Source organism: Zootoca vivipara, chromosome Z1 (assembly GCF_965207765.1).
Source record: "Zootoca vivipara chromosome Z1, rZooViv2.hap1.1, whole genome shotgun sequence".
Classification (NCBI taxonomy): Eukaryota; Metazoa; Chordata; class Lepidosauria; order Squamata; family Lacertidae; genus Zootoca; species Zootoca vivipara.
In genome coordinates, this window is record NC_142583.1 from 8,549,737 (window position 1) to 8,576,539 (window position 26,803).

The 26,803-nt window shown below is 42.9% G+C and overlaps 1 protein-coding gene across 3 annotated transcripts in view; it reads right to left on the minus strand.

Annotated features, from left to right (window-relative positions):
* Positions 1–26,803, minus strand: part of KCNIP4 (potassium voltage-gated channel interacting protein 4) — a 328,191-nt gene that overhangs the window by 184,625 nt on the left and 116,763 nt on the right. The gene's annotated exons all lie outside the window — the stretch shown is intronic.

Here is a 26,803-nt window from a genome sequence, read left to right on the forward strand (position 1 = left end):
ACACTAGTTGTATATATATTTGTATATATATTTGTGCCTGGCGTGCTATGGTCCATGGGGTCACGAAGAGTCGGACACGACTGAACGACTAAACAACAAATATTTGTGTTTATATATTGTAAACTGCCCTGTGATCAATAGATGAAGGGCGGTATAGAAAATAAATAAAATAAGGAGAATATTGCCAAGTAACTGTATACAGTTGTGGTAAGGTATGAAGTGTTTTGAACATGCAGGAGGCATAAGGTGGCCACTTGGGGCTTGCAAAAAATTAGGTAATTTGTCAGCAAAAGTATGGCACAGATTTGCATAAAATTTGCATATGCCTATGAGTGCATGTATGGAAATAATTTCCATAATTTAAAAACTAATACAATAGTGTCTCACTGTAGTGAGGAAGACTGGGACCAGCTGACCTGTGTGCCTGCCCAGTTTGTTGGTGCTAAATACTGATGAGCCAGCATTCAACAAAAGAGGTTTAAAGACTCTCTAAAGGCAATACTAAAAAAAAGTGGTATAAACACTGACAGTTGGTGTTATGGGAATTCTAAAGTATTATAGGTATATAAAATAAACATCCATAAATGTACAAGGCAAACATATACATAACTATATAAACCACGTGTCTGAAATAGTGCAGGAGAACAATCCTGAAGCCATTTTGACTCTTCCAGTAACCTCAAATATTCTCCCCATTGTCTCTTTGCTCACAAATCCTGTCTTAAGTGCGTATTTCTGCATGAATAGGGTGAGCCTGTGACCTGGATTCAGGAACTAAGTATTTAGCTAGCATCTCAAAAGGAATGGCCAGGCTGCCCAGGTAAAGCAATCAAGTGACCAATATCAGTATCCTGCCAGACAGGATTTCTGTTGTAGACCACCCCCTGTGATGTATTTCTGCTGTAGCCCGCCTCCTTCTGTGATGTATGCATGATGTTTTTTTTGGGGGGGGTGGTCTTGAGCTACAGGGTGGGCAATTTCAAAAGTCTATATAAGGGCTTACACACCATTGTTCTGGGTCCTCCCTGCCTCCTGCGTGTGGTTAGTGAGCACCCTGTTGCAACAGTTAATAAAGATCAACCAGATCATTCTCTGGTTTGCCTCTGTTATTTTCTCCTACCAACAGAGAACCTACTTAAGGACTCTGTACGGGCTCTTGGATACCCCATAAGGGGAAAAGGAGCAGTTTTTTTCTTACAACAGTTGGGAAGCAATGGCCTACGAACTCTCCAGTTGGAGAACAGCCTTTACCAAATGTGTCATGGGCTTTGAAGAGGCTCAAACTCAAGAAGAAAGGGAGAAACGAGCTCAGAAGAAGATACATTTGGCAAACCCTCACCGTGATCAACTCCTACCCGGAAACCTATGTCCCCCCTGTGGAAGGACGTGTGGATCCAGAATTGGCCTCCACAGTCACTTACGGACTCACTGTTAAGACAGTGTTCATGCAAGACAATCTTACTTGGCTACGAGTGATTGCCAAAGAAGAAGACAATGACAGATGATCAACTTCAAGGTCACACTCACAGTTCTTTATCTGCAAGCCAGATTTGGGACTACAACCTATCCAGGTAGAAAACACACGCCCACCCTAGAAATGTTCAGTATTATTTACGGTAGCAGTGTAAGTGTGTTAGAGAGTACCATAAACAAAAGACTGCTCCCTGCCCCAAATAGTACACTATCTCTTTAAGGCTTACAGTATTAGTTAACTATTATTATAACGGGCAATTTTTATGCCGCTTATATTTAAACAAATCTCTAAGAGGTTTACAACATAAATTAAGACACCATGAATTTAAAAAGCAAAGCCAACCAAATTCCCATCCCCCCCAACTTGTGCTACCATTTCACTTGCAAATCCAGCCTATTTAATTTTATGTATCATAGTTGTTTTCAAATGAAACCTTTGAGAAATACAACTGTAAGCATCTCCCCCAAGGAAAGACAACAGACTTACTGTGCTTGCATGTGTAGAGATTTTGTTCCTCCACAGTGTGGCAGCAAAGCCTTTAGCAAAAGAAAACATTTGCCTTAAAACACAACACCATAGGTTAGATAGAGTGGCAGAAAAGAGGCTGTGACAGGATGCTATGGCTGATGTCAAAAACAGGGAGTTAGTGCGGTGAAGCTGGGAGATGCTACTATCTTGACGGGGCAAAGGCAGATGGCCAAGGATTTCGATACTAGGCTCCAGCCATCAGTGACTGGTTCAAACTCCAGAGTTCTTATACCTATTTGTTGTTGTTGTTTAGTCGTTTAGTCGTGTCCGACTCTTCGTGACCCCATGGACCATAGCACGTCAGGCACTCCGGTCTTCCACTGCCTCCCGCAGTTTGGTCAAACTCATGTTCATAGTTTCGAGAACACTGTCCAACCATCTCATCCTCTGTCGTCCCCTTCTCCTAGTGCCCTCAATCTTTCCCAACATCAGGGTCTTTTCCAAAAACTCCATGGACAAAGACAACAGGCATATACCTATTTAATGCCTTTTAAAGCTTTTATTGCAAAGCAGAATCTAAAGCTAAACATAACAATACATAAAACATTTGAATAAAACATAGGAAATGTGTGTTTTAAAAAGTCACAAAATATTCATAGGTAAAATTATTTTTAAAAAACCACAGGTGGCAGGTGGGTGAGATAAGGCTACAGAATATTTTGGAAAGCCCGCAGTATTGCTCTCTGACAGAACTTGGTTGGCAATGAATGCCACAGAAGTAGGGCTGCTACGGAGAATGACTTCTGCTTCGTATCTGGCATATCTTGGTGACTGTCCTGCTCGGATCAGGTCAGGACTTCAGCACAAGTTGAGGGAAACTCCTCACAACCAGTTAACAAAAGATGCGAGGTCAGAAACGCAACGACAAAGGGAATCTGAAAAGCAGAGACTGTATTTGGCCAGGATCAAAGCATGAAAAAGCAACCCAGAAGCCACCACAGTCCAAGAAGAAGAAGAAGAAGAGTTTGGATTTGATATCCCACTTTATCACTACCCTAAGGAGTCTCAAAGCGGCTAACATTCTCCTTTCCCTTCCTCCCCCACAGCAAACACTCTGTGAGGTGAGTGGGGCTGAGAGACTTCAGAGAAGTGTGACTAGCCCAAGGTCACCCAGCAGCTGCATGTGGAGGAGCAGGGGAAGCGAACCCGGTTCCGAAGATTACGAGTCTACCGCTCTTAACCACTACACCACGCTGGCACAAGAGAGAGTTCTAAGTAGAGATCAGCAGCATGAAAGGTCAGTGGAAGGTAACATAGCCACAGTTATTCACAAGTATTTAGGACATGGTGAAGAACTGTTTGGGGCTAGGAGGCTAGTAGCTCTTTATCTACCCCGACGCCTCTGGGCAACGTATCACCAGTTTGAAATCAAACTGTGGAGGCAAAAGCGTACCACTTTGCTAGTCTCAACAAAGCCTGAAAACCGGTTGTGGCAAGTAGCAGGTCGGCAGAGGCAAGTGTTGCCTTCATGCCCCTCTTTGGGTGTCCAGAACTTTTGACTGAGCCCTGAAAACAAAATGTTGGATGGCAGCTGCATTCACTTTGATCCAACAATGTTCTTCTGAGGTTCCAGAGTGGGAGTGGCCCAACAGATGCCATTGGACTACACCGTCCATCATCTCTGACCAATGGCCATACTGGAGAACCATGGGTTCCCTAACCCTGCTCCTGGAGGCAGTTTCTCTTCTGAACTCTGGGTGTTCACCGTTGAACAAGTGAGTGAACACATTTCCTTCTCTGGGAAATATCAGATCCTTCTTTAAAATGCTTCCTATGTTGGTGGCTGCGGCTGCTGGAGGAACCTGCTGCGTGGCCCCACCTATGGTATAGACTGCCCTGCCCATTCAACCTGATAACAGACCATTAAATCACTCTGGGGCAGCTGAAGTGACTTAATCTGATTCAAAACTTGCTGAGCGAACACAACTCTCCCTGAGATCCATTCAATATTAAGTTAGTACCACAAGGTCGTCCCTAATCAGCACTTAATTTTAGTGTATTGTCATAAAGTGATATGAATCAATTTCATAAATCTTTAACGATTGCTCTTTAAAGAATTGAGTTTGTCTGCTGCCTCAAGCTATTGCATCCCCCTGTGTTAAAGGTTCCTTGTTACTTTCTCATCCATCAATTTACATTACTAAATACTGAGACAGCTACTTCCTGGCTGATTACACTGTTTAGTTTAAGGTGAACAACTGTATTGAATTGTTGAATTCCTAGACTGATCCATTTACAGAAACTTTAACCTTACATTCTTAAGTCCACTATCTTCAATAGTGGGGAAGCCTCCAGCAGGGGGTGATGACTTATAAGCCTCACAGCCCAAAGGGCAACTGCCTAGTTCGCCTTAATGGATGTGCCGGCCCTGGCACCACCTATGGCTGATTAGCCCATACATGTGGCAAGTGAGAGTCTGAGGCAAGCAGGTCTGGGCCCTCGCAGACTCATCAAGTGCCCTCACCACAGTGCAGGTGGAGATGCTAGCTCAAGAGCCAAGGCTAGGTGCTCACCCTCTTAAATACATCATGGCACTTGAGAGCTTCATGCCCACAGTGCTTGGGATGGGAGTTGGGGTGGAATGGGTCTTTGACTGTGCAGGGATCAATATTCTCCAACACACTCCTTGGCTTAGTGGAGTGCCCTTTTGTGCCCTGGTTGCCAGTTACTGTTGGGTCACAGTCTTCTGGTGACAAATTCATTCAGTGCCTATAGAACAGGCTTCCTCAACCTCGGCCCTCCAGATGCTTTTGACCTACAACTCTCATGATCCCTAGCTAGCAGGACCAGTGGTCAGGGATGATGGGAATTGTAGTCTCAAAACATCTGGAGGGCCGAGGTTGAGGAAGCCTGCTGTAGTTGAGCTTGGGATTTTTACCTTGACGCATTTAATATGGATTTGTTGCTAAGTTTGGCAATACTTGTGAATAGAAGTGGAACTGAAATGCTATTTTTGAATGCTTATCTGAAGGTTTAAAGAGAGTGAGGGGGTCAAAAGACAAAAAGACCTACATCTTCAACAAAGAATGGGATAAGTTCTGCTTTCTAGGCTATGAAAGAGAAAGCACAGTGCTATTTTTCTAGAAAAAGAGGTGGCAGAACTCACAGTGAACACCTCCCTTGGCAACGGCACTCACCTGAGAGTGCCAGAGCTGAGTTCTGGTGAGTTCTGTCTTAAAAAAAAAAAGCACCAGGAAAGTGATTTGCTTCATCTGCTCTGTGACTGCTCCCTTCTCCAGAAAGTGCAATGTGAAAATTCACGATGCATAGCACTTCCTCACAAAACGTTCCTCTTGCTTCCGAGGTGTGGGAAAAGGTCAACAAGCGAAAAACAAAACTTAAAGTGCTACGGTCTCTCTTCACAAGATCCGTAGCTCAGAGCAAGTGCTATGCTGACCTTGTTTAAAATCCCCCATGCAATTCCTGGGTGGAGGGGACCCTTCGAGGATGGACAAGCAGTGAAGGAGTACCTTCTGACTGCTAGTGAGAACCTTTTTGGCCATCTGCCTTTGCCCTATCAAAAGGACACAAATGTATTAATGCAGGAGTTCCAACTGCCTAGACGCACAGTTGCAAGAAGAGCGGAGGCCATCTCTGCTGACCTGAAACATCAGCCACTAATGTAAAGAAAAAGAAGGAACCTTTTACCACGTGTGGTGGACGTGCCCCAAAATAAAAGACTTCTGGGAAAAGATTTATAATGAGTTGAAAAAAGTGTTGACACTTTTATTAAGAAACCAGAAGCCTTTTTACTGGGAATAGTAGGGGAGGAAATCCCTAAAAAGGACACTACATTCTTTCTGTATGCCACAACTGCTGCGAGGCTACTACTGTACTTGCGAAGAATTGGAAGAGTCAAGATATACCAACTATAGATAACTGGCAAATGAAGATGATAGACTTTATGGAACTCACCGAGCTGACTGGGAGACTCTGCGACTGGGAAGAAGAGGAGGTGGAGGAAGATTGGAAGAAATTTAAGTTATATCTTGGAAAATATTGTAATATTTAATATCCTTTAGGGAAAGTGTTGTCGGTCTAAAGATAGAGATTTGGTTAAGTTTAAAGTAGGTAGATCTTGTTCAGGTTTTGAATTTTGGAACTTGCAAAGATGATTTTATATGAAATTCAGATGGAGGGGATTGGGGGGGGAGTCACATATTATTGTTTATGGAAAATTATGAATTTATAAGTAACATTTGTGTTGGTTTCTTTTTATGTTTGTTTGTTTTTGCTTGTGAAATTAATAAATATTATTATTTTAAAAATGAAACATCAGCTTTTGCATGATGTAAATAACTGTCTGTGTTTTGGACTTCATCTTGATGAAAGCAGTGACCTATGTGACATTTTGCAAGTAGCAGTTATGGTGCACATGTGGTCCAACATTTTTTGCAGCGAAAGAAAGTTTTTGGAACAAGCAAAGGGAAAAACAGGAAGTGAGAGTGTATTTCTGACCTCCAAGAACTATGCTACAGAAATTCACTTGCTGCTTCAGAATCTGACATCCATCACAATGGATGGGACACCTGCATTGTTGGGCAGCATCAATGGAGTCATTGGTCACTGCAAGAAGTTCGTTTCCAAGTTCGTTTCATAGCACTGCAGCATGCACTGGGAAGTGCTGGGTGTGAAAGTACTCTGGTTAGTGCATGGCATGGGAGTAGTTATCCAGATCATGAATTGTAACCATGCTGCCCCCTTGCAAGCTATATCTGAATTAACTGTTTCTGGCTGCCGGGGGTGTGGCGGGGGTGGGGCTCCTTGGTCCTGAATGGGGTAACCGATTGAAGTGCAGAGTTTTTGAGGACCAGGACACTCTCAGGGAAACCAAAATGCTTGTTTACAAAGCGATTGTACTACCAACCTTACTGTATGCTTTTGAAACATGGACCATTTATAAACGCGATCTCCAATTCTTTGAAATATTCCATCAATGGTGTCTCTGAAATTTTTTTCACATCACTTGGGAAGACTGGCGAACTAATACCAGTGTACTGGAAGAAGCAAAGATCACCAGTGTCGAAGCAATGATTCTTCAACATCAACTTCGTTGGACTGGTCATGTTGTGCGGATGCCTGATGATCGTCTTCCAAAGCAACTACTCTATTCCAAACTTAAAAATGGAAAGCGTAATGCTGGTGGTCAACAAGAGGTTTAAAGACTGTCTCAAGGTAAATTTTTAAAAATGTAGTATAAACGCCAACAATTGGGAAACACTTGCCCGTGAGCGCTTCAACTGGAGAACAGCCTTTACCAAAGGTGTCATGGGCTTTGAAGACACTCGAACTCCGGATGCAAGGGAGAAACATGCTAAGAGGAAGGCATGCTTGGCAAATCCACACCATGGTCAACTCCTGCCTGGAAACCAATGTCCCCACTGTGGAAGGACGTGTGGATCCAGAATTGGCCTCCACAGTCACTTACGGACTCATTGTTAAAACCGTGTTTATGGAAGACAATCTTACTCGGCTATGAGTAATTGCCAAAGAAGAACTGTGCCCCTGAGGGACCAGGTGTGCAGCCTGCGGATCATTTTGGACTCACAGCTGTCCATGGAGGTGCAGGTTAGTTCTGCATCGTACACCAGCTGAGACCCTACCTGCCTGCACACTGATTCATAACAGTTCCCTTGGATGAAACTGAAGCAGTCACACATTTTCTAGTCTTGTTTGCAGGTAGGAAATGACAGCGCTGCCACTTCTGCTCTTGCCAGTGGGCAAGCAAAGCTGTGACAAATATTCCATGGTGCTGTGAAGCTGCCTTGCACTCTCATCTGGCATGCGTTAAAGAATACTACAGTGTTTCATTTTTATTGCATCATCAGATACTACTGATCCCAGCAGTGTCAGCAAAGGGCTCTATTTATAGCACACTGCCAAGTGTGCCTGAGGCTGACTGAAATTATTTGTCTAAAAATAATTTGGCTCTCCATGAATGTGGCCTATTGAGTTGTATCTCGGGGAGATAAAGACTTCCCTGTTAATGTTTGCAGACCAAGCCACTGTCAAAGACACAAAAATTGGCTGGTGGTGGTGCGGCAAGCAGGCTTGTAAAGTTCACAGTTTCCAATATTCAGGTAGGGCTGTCTTTTGACACGCAGCCAATTTACAGCTCGTGCAAATGTGCGGTTCATGTGAACATTTCAAGATCAATTTGTGGCAGCAAAGCAGCATTAGGTACAACATGCTCATGTAGTTGCAAGTGGCCCATTAGCCACCTTGAGTTTTTCTTGCCTGTCTGGAACTGCCAGAACTACCACCTGGCAGCCCACACTATATGCATGGCTAGTGAGCAGCAATTGGCTTACTGGGTCAAGTAGTTTTGCAGGTCTGAGCTAAAGCATTTTCTTACGTTTTAATTACATTTTAAATAGTTCTTTTGGATATGGTATTAAAAATAACTCAAAATACTGCCAAAGCATTACTCGTCCATATTTTCTGTTCTGAATACATTTTTTTGGGGGGGGGGTTACTAGGATCTAGCAAGGTTTCTGCTGCTTGAGATACAAGGAAACTTCAGTTCAGTCTGAATTATTAAGCACTTGTTAGATCTGCTACAGTTCGTAAAAATCTGACATTCTGACATTCCACATTATGTTGATATGTTATCAAAAGGCTGAACGCATGTGACAACCACATTAAAAAAAACTGAATTCCTTCAGGTCGGGTCCTCCATCATGGAGGGCATGTGTTGCGGTGAGATTACCAGGAAGTGCCTCCCTGTTGTGGGGTGGGACTGTTTGGATGGCCACTACACCCCATTGTTCGCCCTTCTATTGCTGGGGCAGAAATTTGGTCAGTTGGGTTGGCTATTGGCTGCTGAGGAGCTACATCGCTGGAGAGTTTCACCTTCTTGCGACGTGCAGCGGATCACCCGCTCTCCTCTCCCTATATTTAGGGTTGTTCTTATGGCCTTGCTATGCCTGTCTAGGGGGTCGTCTGTTTTGGAGCAGGGGCCCGGTAGGAATTTTGCCATTTGGCTGATTGGCTGGCGCCACTTGCTTTTTGCCTACCGTGTAGCAAATCGTCACAACTTTGTAAGGTTGACGGTTAGGCATTTGGTTCAATGTTTTGGGGAGGGGACGTGGTTGGCTGTGCCTACCCCTCCATTGCTGCTGCTACGGAATTCCGTTAAAGGAATCCAGGGGCTTGCCTTGCTTTTGTCTGAACCCTGTCAAGGGGCTAGGACCATGCCAGAGCCCCTGGGAGCATCTGGGGTGAGCTGTGAGATCGAAGGAGTTCTCGCTCCCCCCCCATATGCTTCCCCTTACTGATAAATGGTGGTCCTGTTCCTGCCACCCTACAGGTTCGGGTAGTCTGGAACCGATGCCTAAGCAACCACTCACATGTTGTAATCAATAAAGCTGTGGCCAAAATTTAACGCAAAAAACCATAAACTAAAATCTGTATCTATTGTGTCTTCATTTGGGGGTGGTTTGGGGGGTCTTCACACGCAGTTCAGGAGAGTAAATATACAGCAAAATTGGAAATTCTGAAATGATGGGTGGAAAGCTTTCAAAATGCAGTGAATTATCCTGGAATAATTAGTAATATTTAATATGGGGATGCATTGTGTGTAGAAAGATAAATATGTGATCCTAAAGAGGAGCAGTAATGCTGGATATTTTTGTGAGGACTTTGAAAAATAATTGCAACCGTGGTGAATGGAACACATTGTGGAAATGAGCACATATTGAAGCACACACTGATATCATGCTTACTTTCCTTCAGTTACATGTATGAAGCAGGGGTGGCTAATGTTATGTCTTTCCATCAGCCTCCATGACTTCATAATCAGGTATGAGGGGAGGGCACCAAATTGACTAATCCAGTTGGTATGAAGTGTGACATAAGTCTTGGAATCCTATCCAGATTTGCCAAAGTTTCTTAAAATGAATGAATGCCACATGCATTTTACATGTTTGCTTCAGTAAGCACTGGTAGAATGCTGTGCTGTGCTGTGCTGGTGTGCAACATGTTTGCTGTCTAAACTGTAAAACGGGTCAGCAAGGTTTACCTTGCCTGGGCCAGTTCACTCCAGCGAAGATCCCTCCTTGGGCCGGATCGCACCCGCGCCTGTGATTTCCGGCGTCTGCATCTGCGCAGATGCAGTTTCCAGCGTCGGCGCAGATGTGATTTCCGGCGCTGCAGAAGCAAGTCCCCGTGACGTGCTGCGCCGGTTTAGCGCAGCAGATGGGGACTTGCTGAGTGGGCGGCTCGTTCAGGGGAGGCTCGAGGGGTGGTTAAACAACCCCAGTGGGCCGCTTGTGGCCCATGGGCCTTAGGTTGCCAACCCCTGCTGTAAAACTTCCCTTAGACTCCGATGACCCATAATCTCTACCCCATGACATACAGGCAGATCTTACTGATCTACAGCTCTTCTCTGATGAAATTTATGGAGGGGAAAAGATTACTTTCATACATGTGCCTTAGCTCATTGCTAGAAAGCTGAGCTGTGTAACTAGGAACGTTTTAGAAATTTGACCCTGATGAATTCTGAGTGAGATTTGAGACAGGGAAAATAGCAGTGTCAGTGGGATATGTTCCTGTCACACTAACTTTCATACAGTCAAATGTTATTTCTCTACCAGTCATACTGTGGTCACCTTGAAATCCCCTGACTGAATTTGTATGAATGAATAAAGCATTTCAGGCAACAACAACAACAACAACAACAACAACAACCCAGACATTTACCAGCAGACCTGAACTTTGAAAATTCAGCTTAAACAATAAATTTTCCTGTGTATTTATTTACAGCAGGAGGGGCTTGTTCTGTTCAAGTGCAATTTGCTTCAAGATGTGCATCAATACATTCAATTTATAAGCACACAAAGCGTTTTGCACAAAAGCCATTCATTTCACATCAAAGTCCTCAGCCAAATAATCAAATTCAATCTGCAGAATCCTAATGACTACAAAACTGTGTGCTGGTTAATCTTCATCTGCAGAGAAAGGAAGTTTTCTATAGCAAAAAACAAAAATCTGGAAATTTTGAGAAGGTCATAAGAATGTTTTCAAAACAATAGGTAGTTTGATGTTATGAATGATAAAGGTCAGTTGCCAACAGCATTTAACAAAAGAGGTAAACTGGGTTTTCTGTGTTACGTGCCAGATCACTTTGCGGAACCCTGCAGAATTATGTAATTTATTTTTATTTATATGTAACCCACCTTTCTTCCAGGTTGATCATGGCAGTATCTCTGGTTTTCGCTACACCCATTTTATCATCCTTGCAAAATACCTTGGATTGAGAGCAAGTGTCACCCAGTTAGCTTCATGACTGAGCAGGAAGTGGACCCTGTCTCTCCCCAGTCCCAGTCAGACACTCAGGTCATTACATGATGCTGTAGAATACTCCATAAGAAAAGCAAAATTAAACATGGATTCTGCAAGCAAATACGCTTTCCTGGATGTACTAAGAGATCCAGTATCCCGAAAAAAGAAGAAATTCCAAAAAGTGGAGAATGGCAAGAAAAATTATTAAATGATGTGGAATTAGCTAAATTAACAAATGCACTTAGAGGGGGTAATAATAAAAAAATTGCTCAAAATTGGGAAAAATTCGGGGAGTATCTCAAAACGCAGTGCCCCATGATAAAAACTTGGATTTACTTCTAACATTTTGTACAGATCATAGATTGGAAACAAGCGAAGCAGTGTAAAAAGGTATGAGGCTTTTAGTCCGGGAAGAAAAGTGGAAGTCGGTTTAAAGATGAAGGATGGACAGATTGGTTTATGAAATATAGTTGATTCAGGAGAGACATTGGAGATAATAATTTTGGTTCATGTATAATTTTTGAGTTACGTTTTAGTTTGTTTATCTGGATTATTTGGAATATTCATATCATTTTCATTGTGATATTATTATTATTATTATTATTATTATTATTATTATTATTATTATTTCCTTTGTATTTCTTTTCCCCTGTATTTTAAATCTTAATAAAGAATTTATTTTTAAAAAAGATTCATAGCAACACTCAAAGTGTGTTCTTGGATAAACTATACAATAAGAGGAAAAATAAAAATTATTAAAAATTGGAGAGAGAGAGAGAGAGAGAGAGAGAGAGAGAGAGAGAGAGAGAGAGAGAGAGAGAGATCCAGTATCCTGTTCCCCACCATGCCTTGGATTGGTCTGTTGGAAAGCTAGACTCTAATTTAAACTAAACCTAATACCCCAAAAAAACCACACCAAAGGGTTATGATACAGTGGTACCTCGGTTTATGAACACAATTGGTTCCGGAAGTCTGTTCATAAACTGAAGCAAACTTTCCCATTGAAAGTAATGGAAAGTGGATTAATCCGTTCCAGATGGGTCCGCGGCGTTCGTAAACCGAAAATTCGTAAACCGAGGTGTTCATAAACCGAGGTTCCACTGTATATGTTTTTAATTCAGAGAGTTTCAGAGTGAGGAAGTCTGGTTTGGGAAAGGCACCATCAAATCCTGTCAGATTTGATATTTTATGTCAGGAAGCATCTCTACCCCCAAACGGCATCATTTTCTACTGTGCACCTTACAAATTGTGGGACTATCGGAAATGCAATAACTTGATATTTGGGCAAAACCATCACAGCCTCCAGCTCTATGCTTTTCCTTGTTTGACCATGGGCAAGTGGGTAAGAATATATCTCTTTGTCCCCTCCCTTCCCATTTAAATTCTTGCTCAGCCCAACAAAAATTACATTCTTACTTGCAAATGTAGACACACAGTTTCAAATCCTAGTTATGATGGAACACCTGCTTAGTGTAAACCATGGCTGAGGCTGGAGAAGGAGGGCAGGCATCTGAGTCAGGAAGTAGGGGGAAGAAACATGCAAACACGTTACCTGCTTGTGATCTTTAAAACAAGATATTACATAGAAATGAAGCCATGGTGGACACAATTTTAAAAGTGTGCCCAGAAATACTGCAGGGGTTCCATGGCAGACATATGGGGATGTTTGGTCAGTGTTGAAAGGGATCTGCTTAGGTAAGAAACTTGAAAGCAAGTATTAGTGGGTTTTTATAATTTTACATTAATTTCAAGGTTTGACTCCAGTTCAGAATCCAACAATTAATAAAAGATAGTAGATTTCATTATCTGATATGATGACAATCACTTGATTTTGAATCAAGCTCATCCATCAATCCAGTAAGAAATTCTAAAATGTTTTGTCTGGTTAATGAGCAGGATGCAACGAGGACATAAATGCAGTAACTTATAAAAGCTTCATTTACTACTGTTGTTGTGGTTGTTGTTGTTTGCATTCTTATTTAGGGAGAGACCTTGGTGGCCCTTAGTAATAGGCAGATTCATTCCAAAACAAAGTAAGCAAGCGTGTAAATACACAGCACCGTTTGATAGAGGCACCTCATAAAACTCTTTAATGCAAAGTAAGAACTGAGGAGCTTGTGCTGCATTTTAATGGCAACTTTACCATTAATTGAATTGTGTGATTTAAACTGCCACTACTGTAAAGGGCCTGTTGTCTTTGTCCATGGAGTTTTCTTGGCAGGGATATTGGAGTGGCTTGCCAGTTCCTACTCCAGGTGGATCACGTTTAGTCAAAACTCTCCACTATGACCTGTCCATCTTGGGTGGCCCTGCATGGCATAGTTCATAGCTTCTCTGAGTTATTTAAACCCCTTCGCCATGACAAGGCATTGATCCATCCCAGTAGTGATGTATGGAAGTGAGAGCTGGACCATAAAGAAGGTTGATCACCGAAGAATTGATGCTTTTGAATTATGGTGCTGGAGGAGACTCTTGAGAGTCCCATGGACTGCAAGAAGATCAAACCTATCCATTCTGAAGGAAATCAGCCCCGAGTGCTCACTGGAAGGACAGATCGTGAAGCTGAGGCTCCAATACTTTGGCCACCTCATGAGAAGAGATGACTCCATGGAAAAGACCCTGGTGTTGGGAAAGATGGAGGGCACTAGGAGAAGGGGACGACAGAGGACGAGATGGTTGGACACTGTTCTCAAAGCTCCGAACATGAGTTTGACCAAACTGTGGGAGGCAGTGGAAGACAGGAGTGCCTGGCGTGCTATGGTCCATGGGGTCACGAAGAGTCGGACACGACTAAACGACTAAATAACAACAACACTGTAAAGGGGGACAGGGTGCCATTCAGGCTGGTTAGGATTTGTCTTTCAAATCTTTCTAGGCCAGATTCTTATTTCAAAAGAGATTAACACTGACTCCGTTTTCTATACACCTCTCTCACTCTCTTTCTGTCTCTCAAACAAGCATAATGGTGTTTGATACGAGTACTATACCAGAACTTTTCTAAGCTACGGCAGAATTCAGCCCAATTCTGGGGAATAAATCCTATTTCTTATACAGTGCTTTTTTAAGAGAGAGAGAAAAAGGTACCAGTGCTCACCAAGAAGTGAGTATACCCTTCAGTACTCCCAGAAAAAAGCACTGTTTTTTTTTTACAGTGGTACCTTTCCAAAACCAAGGCATGCTTTCCCATAGAAAGTAATGCAAAATGGATTAATCCATTCCAGACTTTTAAAAACAACCCCTCAAACAGCAATTTAACATGAATTTTACTATCTAACGAGACCACTGAACCATAAAATGAAAGCAATAAACAATGTACTGCAGTCCCACAATCAATCAATCAATCAATCAATCAAGTAGCTGAATTGGGTTCCACACAGTCACAAAAAAAAAGAGCTGTAAAAACAAAAACGCAAAATAAATAGCAAAACCGGACAGACCTCAGCGTAACACTCAAAATGGAAGTGTGGCACTCAAAACGGAGCACGTTCAGCTTCCGAAAAAAGTTCGCAAACCGGAACACTTAATTCTGGATTTGCAGTGTTTGGGTTCCGAGTTGTTTGAGTACCAAGGTACCACGGTATTATGTATAACTCTCTTTTCCTCACAGCAGCTCAAGGCAGTGTTCTCCCCCACCTGCCTCATTGTATTTTTCCAACTGCCCTGTGAAGTCTGATAGGCTGAGGGAGATGCTTGGCTCAAGGTCACCTAAATAACTTGGCCCAGATCTAATCCAACACCTTAGATAAAAACAAACGCTTTAATGACTCTCACACACATGGCCAGAAACACCCATGTGAGAATTTGGGGGCCCAAAGAGAGTTAAGAGACTTCAGTGTATGATTTTTATATCTTCCTTCACAGGACAGGAAAGGCAGAAATCAACCTTAAAACATGCTAGCTTTGCAAATTTACACCACAATGTTCTCAAAGTGTTAACAAGGAAACTGTAGGGCATGTTTCTTTGCTAAAACTGCTTGACAGAAGTAAGGGGCCAGTACACATCCTAATTTTACCAAACAGAAATTTAAGATGTACTTTTATATATAGGAGGGTTGCATTCCACCTTTCCAGAACAAGGTCTGTGTGATGCTTTGCGCATTTATTTGAGCCTTTCAGCTTTGTGAGAATGGATCTGGAGAATATGTTGGTTAATGAGGCGTGAGCTTTGCCTTCTAGGGAACTGAAGGCAATTGTGCTGCAAAAGCTGTGGCTAGGCAACAGCCTCCTCTAGAGTTGTCCCACTGAGAGCAAAGGGTTGACACTGACAAAAGTCTTTTAAGGCTGCAATCCTAAAGCACACTTCTACCGCTGAACACAGAGGGACTTACTTCTGGGAAAACATGCACAGGACTATGTAACTGAAGTAACACAAGCGCACTTAGTCCGTTCAAAAATAGGCAGGTTCACCTGATTCTGCCTGCTATGTTGCAAGACAGCATTCTCAAACTCATGCAGCGACATGCTTGAACAAACTATGAAAATCTAAAAATCGCAAATGTACAACATTAGACAAGTGTACATTTACAATGTATTTATACATGTTTCTAAGTTAAGGCAACAGAGCTGACATTTGTCTAGCATATGGTTCTTGGAAGATTTTTCAACAGCGTCCTTGAAAAAGAACCTTTTGTAAGGTAACAAAAAAAAATCATTTGTAATAGGACACATCTGTATGTGGATAGATACAGCACCTAATTTTCTTAGCAGTTTGAGAGCAATAATAACAACCATATACTTTTTCCCCTACAAAAGGTGGTTTATATATTAGTAAAGATGAACTGACATGGAGAACCCTTCTTCATGAAATATCCTCCTCCTCCTCAACAAAAAGGCCTATTTTAACAATCTTTGGGGGGCACAGGAACACACCTAGTTAAATTTAGCATGTGGGGACCACATAATCCTTCCCTTTGATAAATGCTTTGGCAGATCTGTAGAATCTGTAGAAAAAGGAAATTGTTTTCTTATTCTCCCCTCCTTTTCTTGAAATGTTGCATGGGGTTGTTGTTGTTTATAAACTGACTGTGTGCACCACCTCAAACTCAAAGCCACCCTGCAAGATGCTCACTCTTAAGCCAGGCATCCCCAAACTGCGGCCCTCCAGCCTACAACTGTTTTGGCCTACAACTCCCATGATCCCTAGATAACAGGACCAGTGGTCAGGGAAGATGGGACTTGTAGTCCAAAACATCTGGAGGGCCAAAGTTTGGGGGTGCCTGCTCTAAGCTGCAAAATATGGTCTGAAGCTCAACATCAAAAAAACAAAGATCATGGCCACTGGTCCCATCACCTCCTGGCAAATAGAAGGGGAAGAAATGGAGGGAGTGAGAGATTTTACTTTCTTGGGCTCCTTGATCACTGCAGATGGTGACAGCAGTCACGAAATTAAAAGACGCCTGCTTCTTGGGAGAAAAGCATTGACAAACCTAGACAACATCTTTAAAAGCAGAGACATCACCTTGCCTACAAAGGTCCGTATAGGTAAAGCTATGGTTTTCCCAGTAGTGATGTATGGAAGTGAGAGCTGGACAATAAAGAAGGCTGATCGCTGAAGAATTGATGCTTTTGAATTATGGTGCTGGAGGAGACTCTTGAGAGTCCCATGGACTGCAAGAAGATCAAGCCTATCCATTCTTAAGGAAATCAGCCCTGAGTGCTCACTGGAAGGACAGGTCGTGAAGCTGAGGCTCCAATACTTTGGCCACCTCATGAGAAGAGAAGACTCCCTGGAAAAGACCCTGATGTTGGGAAAGATTGAGGGCACTAGGAGAAGGGGACGACAGAGGATGAGATGGTTGGACAGTGTTCTCGAAGCTACGAACATGAGTTTGACCAAACTGCGGGAGGCAGTGCAAGACAGGAGTGCCTGGCGTGCTATGGTTCATGGGGTCACGAAGAGTCGGACACAACTAAACGACTAAACAACAACAAAAGCTCTAAGCTGTTAGGGCCCTGAGTGGATCAGCTTCTTCCCTCCTTCTGCCAGGCACACCAAGTAATTCAATGAAGGGGCTGGGCCCTCTCAAAGTTCCATAGCAGCCATGCACACACACTCAGGGCTGTGCTCGAATCACATGTGCAAGCCACGGGGCATCCACATGATACATCAGCACACCCTGCAGCATGGGCGAGTGGTGTTGCGTGGGCCCAGCCCCTTCAATTGCGGGGGCAAGGCGGCATGTGTGCCTTCTGCTGTCTATTCTTCTTTCCTCACTGAGACATTCAGTGTCTCAGTATTTCTCTACTATGAACTCACACAATGTGCCAAACCTCTGATTCCTTTGATGATGGCAATTGTCCCCAGTGCAAAAGTGGGAGCTGCCCATAGAAAGCAATAGGATTTCACATAGCTGCAGGAAATAGAGCGTCCTGTCCTACAAAAAGTTAGGAGTTCCTTTCTTTGGCATTCTGTATGGACCTCACGAAATTTCCATCTACAGGCAATGAGAAGAATTGCCCTGGAATGTTCTTACCTCTGTGCCTGAAACATTCTGTAAATACTGGAAGCTCATGAGGTCATTAGACCATTTTGGAGGGCTGTGAAATTGGTTTTGATTTTATGTACAAAAGTCTATACTTGTAAGTCACAAAGACTTCCACAAGAATGTATAAGCAGCTCTTTTATCTTCGTCCAATGTTCTAACCACTACAGCACACTGCCACACAATTCTGTTAATCTTCTTTCTTTTCTAAACTAGAATGCCCCTAAAAACTTTACTCATTCATTACAGAGGTGCTCTAAATGGTTGATTATTTTGCTTGCCCTTTTCTGAACCTTTTCGAGTTCTATAATATCCTTATAGAAAAGGGGTAAAACTGCAATTTCGTAAGGTCTAAAAATAAGATTTTCCCTGAGAGGAATAGTTACTTATCATTTAGAGTTAACAGGGTTATTTATTTTTTTAAAAAAAGGGGGGGTCACATTCTGTTCAATAAATGACAATACCTCATAGATTTGTCTGTCGTGGATTAATGCTTCTTCACTAATTATATTTCATATATAATCTCACTCTGCATAGGGCTGGTATTTATTGAGGTTTCTAATCAGCATGTTGTGTTTCTATAACTGCAGTATCCTCGGTAATATGCGGACCAACGCAAAATGACAAACTTTATTTTTAAATCTGGCCCGGCTTGTTCATTGTCATAGCAACCGAAACTCGGCATATTCCAAATGTAGCCAACTGTGACTGAGCGAGACCGGCAGTGACTAAGAAGTTAACTTCTTAGTGTAAATTTACATGATCCGAATTACAGAAAAATGGCACTACAAGGTAAGAACATCCTTGAAATCAATCAAAGTGGCATGTTTTTATAAATCGCCCCCATCTGGTTCAATGGAAAGTTACAACCCACAGAAAAGATTGTCAGGATTTTTCTTGTTCCATCTCTTGCCACTGAAGAATTGGTCACCCTGTATGATGACCTGTGTCAGGAGAGAGATGGGGAAATGTGTCCGTGTTTAATTCTCCTCGAGAACTGAGCAGTGGCTCAAGGCAAAGAGATGACTTATTCTTATAAAAATGTGTCATATCATACACATCCTTTATTGGTTTCGACCATGAGTATTGGGATTTCATTTTGGGAAAAACAACCACCCAAAAACAAAGTGCCTAGGCAGCTTTTTGGAAAGCTAAAAGCACAGGGTGACATTCAACAAAGTTTTACTCCGACTGGACCTAATGGTCAGGGGTCCCTTTACCTTTTTAAGGGACCCAGGTGGCGCTGTGGTTAAACCACTGAGCCTAGGGCTTGCTGATCAGAAGGTCGGCGGTTCGAATCCCTGTGACAGGGTGAGCTTCCGTTGCTTGGTCCCAGCTCCTGCCAACCTAGCAGCTCGAAAGCACGTCAAAATACAAGTAGATAAATAGGAACCACTACAGCGGGAAGGTAAACGGTGTTTCCATGTGCTGCTCTGGTTTGCCAGAAGCGGCTTTGTCATGCTGGCCACATGACCTGGAAGCTATACGCCGGCTCCCTCGGCCAATAATGCGAGATGAGCGCGCAACCCCAGAGTCGGTCACGACTGGACCTAATGGTCAGGGGTCCCTTTACCTTTTTATACCCACTGAAATTACTGAACATGACTAAGTTACATCTTAGCTGAACAGCTGAACAGAGGAGTGGGGCCAGGTCTTCCCTCCCAAACTGTTTGCCAATTGTATACTGATTTCGGTTTTTTAAAGGGACTCTGCAATTGCCAAACCTAACAGTTGTATCAGGAGAGAAAATGTACAAGCAACTCTTGTTGTACCTCTGGCAGCTCATGGGATATGCATGTGGAAGCAGGCTTCCTAGCTGGATCAGGACCCCTCTGAGAGTCTTTAGGTAGGATATCAACACTGTGTTGTGTGTATATAATCTCTGGAGGAGTGTTTTTTTCAGAAATCCCTCAAATTAATAAATTTATTTTGTCTTCGTCCATTTGATATCCTCTCAGTTTCTATTTTCCATTTCCTTATGTGTGTTATCAGTTTCCATCTTTTTTTCTACCTCTCTTCAGCAATTTTTCAGAGAGGGGACTTGATGGAGTGAGCTCCCGTTTTTCTGTCTCAGCTCCTGCCAACCTAGCAGTTTGAAAGCATGCCAGTGCAAGTAGATAAATAGGTACTACTGTACTACTGTGGCAAGAAGGTAAATGGGATTTCCATGCGCTCTGGCTTCCGTCACAGTGTCCCATTGTGCCAGAAGCGGTTTAGTCATGTCGGCCACATGACCCAGAAAGCTGTCTGTGGACAAATGCTGGCTCCCTCTGCCTGAAAGAGAGGTGAGCGCCGCAACCCCATAGTCGTCTTTGACTGGACTTAACCGTCCAGGGGTTCTTAATCTTTTTACATTTTCAATACTACACAAAAGGAACTGATAAATAGGTTGTCCCAGTTGACCTGTGATGAGAAAGCTTTGGCAGATTTTACACTGGCAAGTCTCATGCCTGCCCTGCCACTAATTCTTCTTGAAATGTCCCCAGGGGGCAGAGAGTTGCTGTTGTTTTTGACCTTCAAGTCAAAGCACTCTTCTGGGATACTTACCCTAAGCTGTTAGGAAAACAATTTCCTCTCTGTTTCTGCAAACCATTTTCCTTTCCATTGTTTTTTAGTCATTTCGTCGTGTCCAACACTTCATGACCCCATGGACCAGAGCACGCCAGGCACCCCTGTCTTCCACTGCCTCCCGCAGTTTGGTCAGACTCATGTTGGTAGCTTCACTGTCCAGCCATCTCGTCCTCTTTCGTCCCCTTCTCCTAGTGCCCTGAATCTTTCCCAACATCAGGGTCTTTTCCAGGGAGTCTTCTCTTCTCATCAGGTGGCCCAAAGTATTGGAGCCTCAGCTTCAGGATCTGTCCTTCCAGTGAGCACTCAGGGCTGATTTCCTTCAGAACGGATAGGTTTGATCTTCTTGCAGTCCATGGGACTCACAAGAGTCTCCTCCAGCACCATAATTCAAAAGCATCAATTCTTCGGCGATCAGCCTTCTTTATGGTCCAGCTCTCACTTCCATACATCACTACTGGGGAAACCATAGCTTTAACTATATGGACCTTTGTCGGCAAGGTGATGTCTCTGCTTTTTAAGATGCTGTCTAGGTTTGTCATTGCTTTTCTCCCAAGCAGCAGGCGTCTTTTAATTTCGTGACTGCTTCACCATCTGCAGTGATCATGGAGCCCAAGAAAGTGAAACCTCTCACTACCTCCATTTCTCCCCCTACTGTTTGCCAGGAGGTGATGGGACCAGTGGCCATGATCTTAGTTTTCCCCCCTCCCCCCCTCTTCTAATGCTCAGGCATTGATGTCTTGACAATGTGCCAAACCTCTGGTTCCTTTGATATTTTTTCTTTGCTCCAGTGCAAACGTGAGCGCTGTCCATAAAAAGCAATAGTGTACTACAAGCTCCCCGCCCCCCCAAATATTAGCAGGAGTTGCTATCTTTGACATTTGAAAGGTGCCCTTCCCCTCAGCTTCTGCCTAAGGACAGGCATGCAAAGACTTCCTATTCCTCATGTTGCCCCTGCTGCACTGAACATGCATTAAGGAGGGATAGACTCTCTTCAGCCCAATGGGAGTCCCTCTGTATAGAGGTGCTGCACCCTCATTCTCAGAAAGATTAAGCATCAGGATATTTCAACAAACAAAACAAGCATTCCGAAGCAACACCCTCTGCATCAGAATTGCTGCTGCTGGCATTCATGCGTTTTGCTTAAATTATTCTTTCATGGTATTTTCTTATGTGCTGTAAGCTGCCCTGGGAAATTGTTTTGATGCCTTGGTAAGAATTTTCATAAGAAATGCATAATAAATAAACCGCAGTACCCACCAGTCTGTTTGCTGAAGGCAGGCAAAGTACTGCTATGGCTTTCGGAGACATTAATAGATTTCCCAAACTCTTCAACAAGATGTATCAAAAATGAAAAAGGAAACAAAATAATAAATACAAATTCAATAATCAGTATAATTATTTGGCCTACTACTGAACACTTCCTGTTCACACTCTGAACCCATCTTATTACTGATGAGCCTAATTTGGAGACTGGCAGTGAATTTTTCATTAAATTTCCCCAATGTCGGCTTCTATTTCCCCATTTTGGAGGGGAGGCTTCAATCAGCTTCCTCTCATCCAGTGCTATTTTTCTAGAAAAGGGGATGCTGGAGCTCACCATGTACTTTCCACTTGTTCTCTTAGAATGGCAATGGTGCCCACCTGAGAGGTGTTGGAGCTGAGTTCAATGAAATAGTACAATGAAGTAGCTTAAACTAAGAGATGGAAAGCTGGCTGGATTCCGCTGGAAATCTGAAGGGGTGCAACAAATTTGGCACATCTCTTGGAGTTCATCTGCTGAGATTCATGGTTGAATGGTCCCCTCTGATCACGTGTGGTGTTGTAACCACTCCACTATAGCCTACTGGTTCTCAGTTGTTGTTGTTGTTGCTGCTGTTTGTTGCTGCAAGCAAATGTATGTCATGTACCAGTATGTTTTTGCAAGCAAATGTATGTCCAAGGAGGTCAGGCTGGTATACACAGTTCCTGCCATTTTATCTCACAACAACTCTGTGAGATATGGTGGGCTGAGAAGTAATAGTAGTAGTAATAGTAGTAGTAGCAATAATAATAGTAATAATCTTATTATTTATACCCTGCTCATCAGGCTGGGTTTCCCCAGCTGCTCTGGGTGGCTCCCAACAGAATATGAAAAACACGATAAAACACCAAACATCAAACATTAAAAACTTCCCTAAACAGGGCTGCCTTCAGATGTCTTCTTAAAGTCTGATAGTTGTTTATTTCCTTGACATCTGATGGGAGGGCATTCCACAGGGTGGACGCCACTAATGAGAAGGCTGACTCAAGTTTGCATTATGGCTAAGTGGGGGCTCTGAACCCATGTCTCCCTGGCCCTAATACTGTACACCACAGGTGCCCTTTAAGGGTAGAAATAGTCCTTTTAAGAACTGCCAAATCAATCAATGGCACACAAATGGTAAAAATAGAACCGGGGGGGGGGGAGAGAGTGGGAAGTGAAATGCACCATAGCATTAACTTGTCTTTACTAATCATAAGACTATTGTTCAGAGCTTTGTCTATCAGTTACTTCCATAATTTCCTCCTTTTCCAAATACATATCCCCCCAAATTGCTTTCACAGGCTTATGTATGTAATAGATGATCTAAGCTGTCTTATTTTACCCGGCACTGACAGAGACTACAAAAAAAATTAAATTAGTTCAAATTCTATTAGCTTACATTACTGGATTCATTAACATGGTGTACTTTTTCGATCCAACTGACGTGGAACTTCTCTTTATCAAAAAGTAGAGTGCATGGAAAGGTCAGAAATAAACCTAATTTACTATTAAAGATTAATTACGAGATAAAAGGAAAGCTTGGATGGGTTAGAAAACATGCACTTTTGTTGCTATATAAAGTAAGTTGGGTGGGTCCTCTTTGAAGGAAATAATTCAGAGGGAAAAATATTTTTATAGCATTGGGGTTGGACTAAATTACTTCTGGGATCTCCTCCAGCCACGTGATTCTATAGTTAGAAAACTGAGGTCTGGAGAAAAGGAGTACTGTACTACTAAAAGGTTTTTTTTTTTGTTATATAAATTGCCCTGGCCAGATCTCCTTTGTTATGTAAGCTAGAGGTATTGCATTGCCTCAGAAACTAAATAAACCAGAAACTACGTATATTCCTTCCTGACACCTGGCTGGGGGTCATGTTATTGAGGTAGCTTTGGATGTGAAAGAGTAGAGTCACAGAGAATCAGAGGACGGGTAAGTTTTAGATTCTGGAAGCTAACAGTATTTTGCGGCTGGCTGCGTTCCCCTAGAAATCTGAAGGGGTGCAACAAATTTGGCACATCTCTTGGAGTTCAGCTATACTTTTACCCATGCTCAGCCTGTTTATTTTGTGTAAATAAAACTACCACAAAAAAAGTATCCCATGACCTTGTTTCAAGAAAACAGAACCGCTTGGAGAATAGATACAAGAGTAGCAATATTAGAATACGGCCCTAGAAATCTACAGACAAAGAACTCTCTGGTTAGTTACAATCATGTGAAATTCAGTGTGTGTCTCACATGCACAAACACACACTCCTTTTTGTTGTTGTCCTCAATGCCGCTTTAGGTCTGCCAGTTCACAAAACTGCAGTGACTGCACAATTTCCCTGGCAGGGACCAGCAATACCATGTCCCTTTGGTTTCTTCACCCAAAACACCCAGCCCAACAACTCTCTTTTAGTAGCCCACTTTTTTGGGGGCAATGGTATGAAAACATACTCCTGCTTTTGAGTTCTGCCATGTTTCTACCTTTTCCTTGGCTCCTCCTTTCTTCAACTCTGTGTCTCCCCCCACCCACTGTTTCTCGGGTTTCTTCCTTTTGAGGTCACACTCCCAACTCTTTTAGCCACAGTGACCCATCTCCTCAGTATTCCTCTTTCTTCACAACATCTCACCCTTAAGTTCTGTTCAGAGCCCTCTCTCACACATTAGTTTTTTTAATCCTTTCCCTCAAGCCTCCATGACAAATGTACGTATATTCATGTTCCACGATGAGAGGTTTAAGGTCTCCGTTTGGTTTTAATAGATTTCATAAGGCTAGTTGCCCGGGGAAAACAGGGAATGAGCAAAGAGAGTTTTGGGAAGCCTTGACAACTGCTAGGAAGAAGGAAAGTGAGGATGGGGTCAGGGAGGGACAGGGAGAAGGAATGGTGGAAGAAGAATATGATGTGAGGAGTTTGTGAAGTACTGTACAGCCAGTTAGGAGAGATTTTGATTTCTGCAAGTGACCCTGGCAGATAGAGGTGGAACAAAACTGCAACAGGAGACAGAGCAGCTATGAGATGCAGGGGGATCTGGCAACCTGCAATATTGAAAAGCAGCTTGAGAGCACCATCTCCTCAGAACACCTGAGCAACACTTGAGTGACATCATAAAGGACCAGAGAAAGATGTTGGTCCATTTTACCTGAAAGGATACAGCTTTGTCAGGGAAACATATGCTGGAGAAAAGCCATTCCTTCCCTCATTTATAAGAGAAACCAGTTTAACAAATGTGTTTGTGTAGGTTTCCATGCTTTCTTTCTAGAGTGAAAACACAGAGTGTGGTTTTCTCACCTGTCACACACACCCTTCACTGCACACCCTCAGATTCTTGTTTCTCACATCATTGTCTACCCTGAAGCCCTCCTTCAGCCTTCTTACATTTCAGATCCTGTCACTTAACCACCACTATATCCTGGGGCCTTCCCCAGTTCTCAGCCTGCCCCCTATGTGTGGTGCTAATGCCAGCCAAACTGACAACGCTCTCTGCTCTCACACAGCTTGGACAGCCAACTGTTTAGTTCCCTGAGCAACAGAATGTTCTGAGCCCTCACACCAGGACATGCAGCCCAGCAGTCCAACTGCAATACAATACATATATTTCATTCTTGGGTAATTTACTCCTTCACTACTCCTCCCATCCTCTACTCCTTTTTCTTCTCACCAAGATTCCTCCTTGGGTTTTTTTTTTTTGTTTTTTGTTTTGCCTAGCCTTTCAAAGCAAAGAATAAGCAGTAGAAACAGATGAATTCCTACGCAACAAGATATAGGAACTGACAAGTTACTTTGCTGTCAGAAACAATTCAATTCACTTTTTATTCCCTACTGTACAGTAGTATTGTCTAGCGAGGTCAAAGAAAGTCTTTTACAATGTTCCTTAAAAAAGCAAGGAAGCTGACCAGTTGTCTCTATCGTGAAATCACTGCAAAAGATAATCATTTGGAAGAATGTGTGTGTGTGTGTGCAGAAGGTGATTGATTTCATTATAATACTGAATTTTATTATATGTCTGTTGAATTGGCTTTTGTCTAATTTGAATTTATTTATATGTTTCCTAACAAATTCCCCCTCCCCGCCAATGTTTTGCATTTTGAAAATAATCTGATGTGTGTCATTTGTGAGACACTTTGAAAACAGTTCACTACAGCATATAAAATAAGGAAACTCAAACTTGATCTCCTCCCTAATTATTTCCTTAGTTCAGCTTCTACTTTGGTGTCCATTACTCTGCAAAATTTTGCACTCTTAACTGGAAGAACTCTGGAGCACCAGGTATTGTGGTAGTGCACTCACATCTGCCATGGCTCTTAAACATACTGTACAATGGAAGTAGCAGAGGGCAATACAGTAAATCATCTCCCACGACTGTCAGATAAAATAAACTGCCTGAACAATAGAGCAGGCTAATGCAGAGGGAAGTTATCTGGGAAGGTTAAGTAGGCCAGTAGCATAGGCCCTTAAGGAAAAAGTGGCATTTAAAAGAAAACAATAGGGGAGAGTGAGCTAAATGTAAAACAAAAAACAAAAAACAAAAAGTGTAAGGCTGTTGACAGCAACCACACTGCAAAAGGTATGCTGTGCTAGGTTGGTAAAGGGTAAAGGGACCCCTGACAGTTAGGTCCAGTCACGGACAACTCTGGGGTTGCGGCACTCATCTCACTTTACTGGCCAAGTGAGCAGGCGTACAGCTTCCGGGTCATGTGGCCAGCATGACTAAGCCACTTCTGGCAAACCAGAGCAACACACGGAAATGCCGTTTACCTTCTCGCCAGAGTGGTACCTATTTATCTACTTGCACTTTGACGTGCTTTCGAACTGCTAGGTTGGCAGGAGCTGGGAACGAACAACGGGAGCTCACTCCATCACGGGGATTCAAACCGCCGACCTTCTGATCGGCAAGCCCTAGGCTCTGAATGGCAATTATTTGGAGTTTACCATGAAGAGAGCTTCGCAGAAATATTGCCCAATTAGCAAGGAACTTCATGGTAGGCTTTGTGCCCTAGATAGGCAAACAACTTTTTTAGTTAGGAGCATTACAAGAATTCTGTATTGCCCCTTTGAATGACATAATTTTGTTTTCCTACACAAGAGGGCCAGTTAGAAGTCCTTTAGAGCAGTGGTCCTCAACCTTGGGCCTCCAGATCTTTTGAGACTACAATTCCCATCATCCCTGACCACTGGTCCTGCTAGCTAGGGATCATGGGA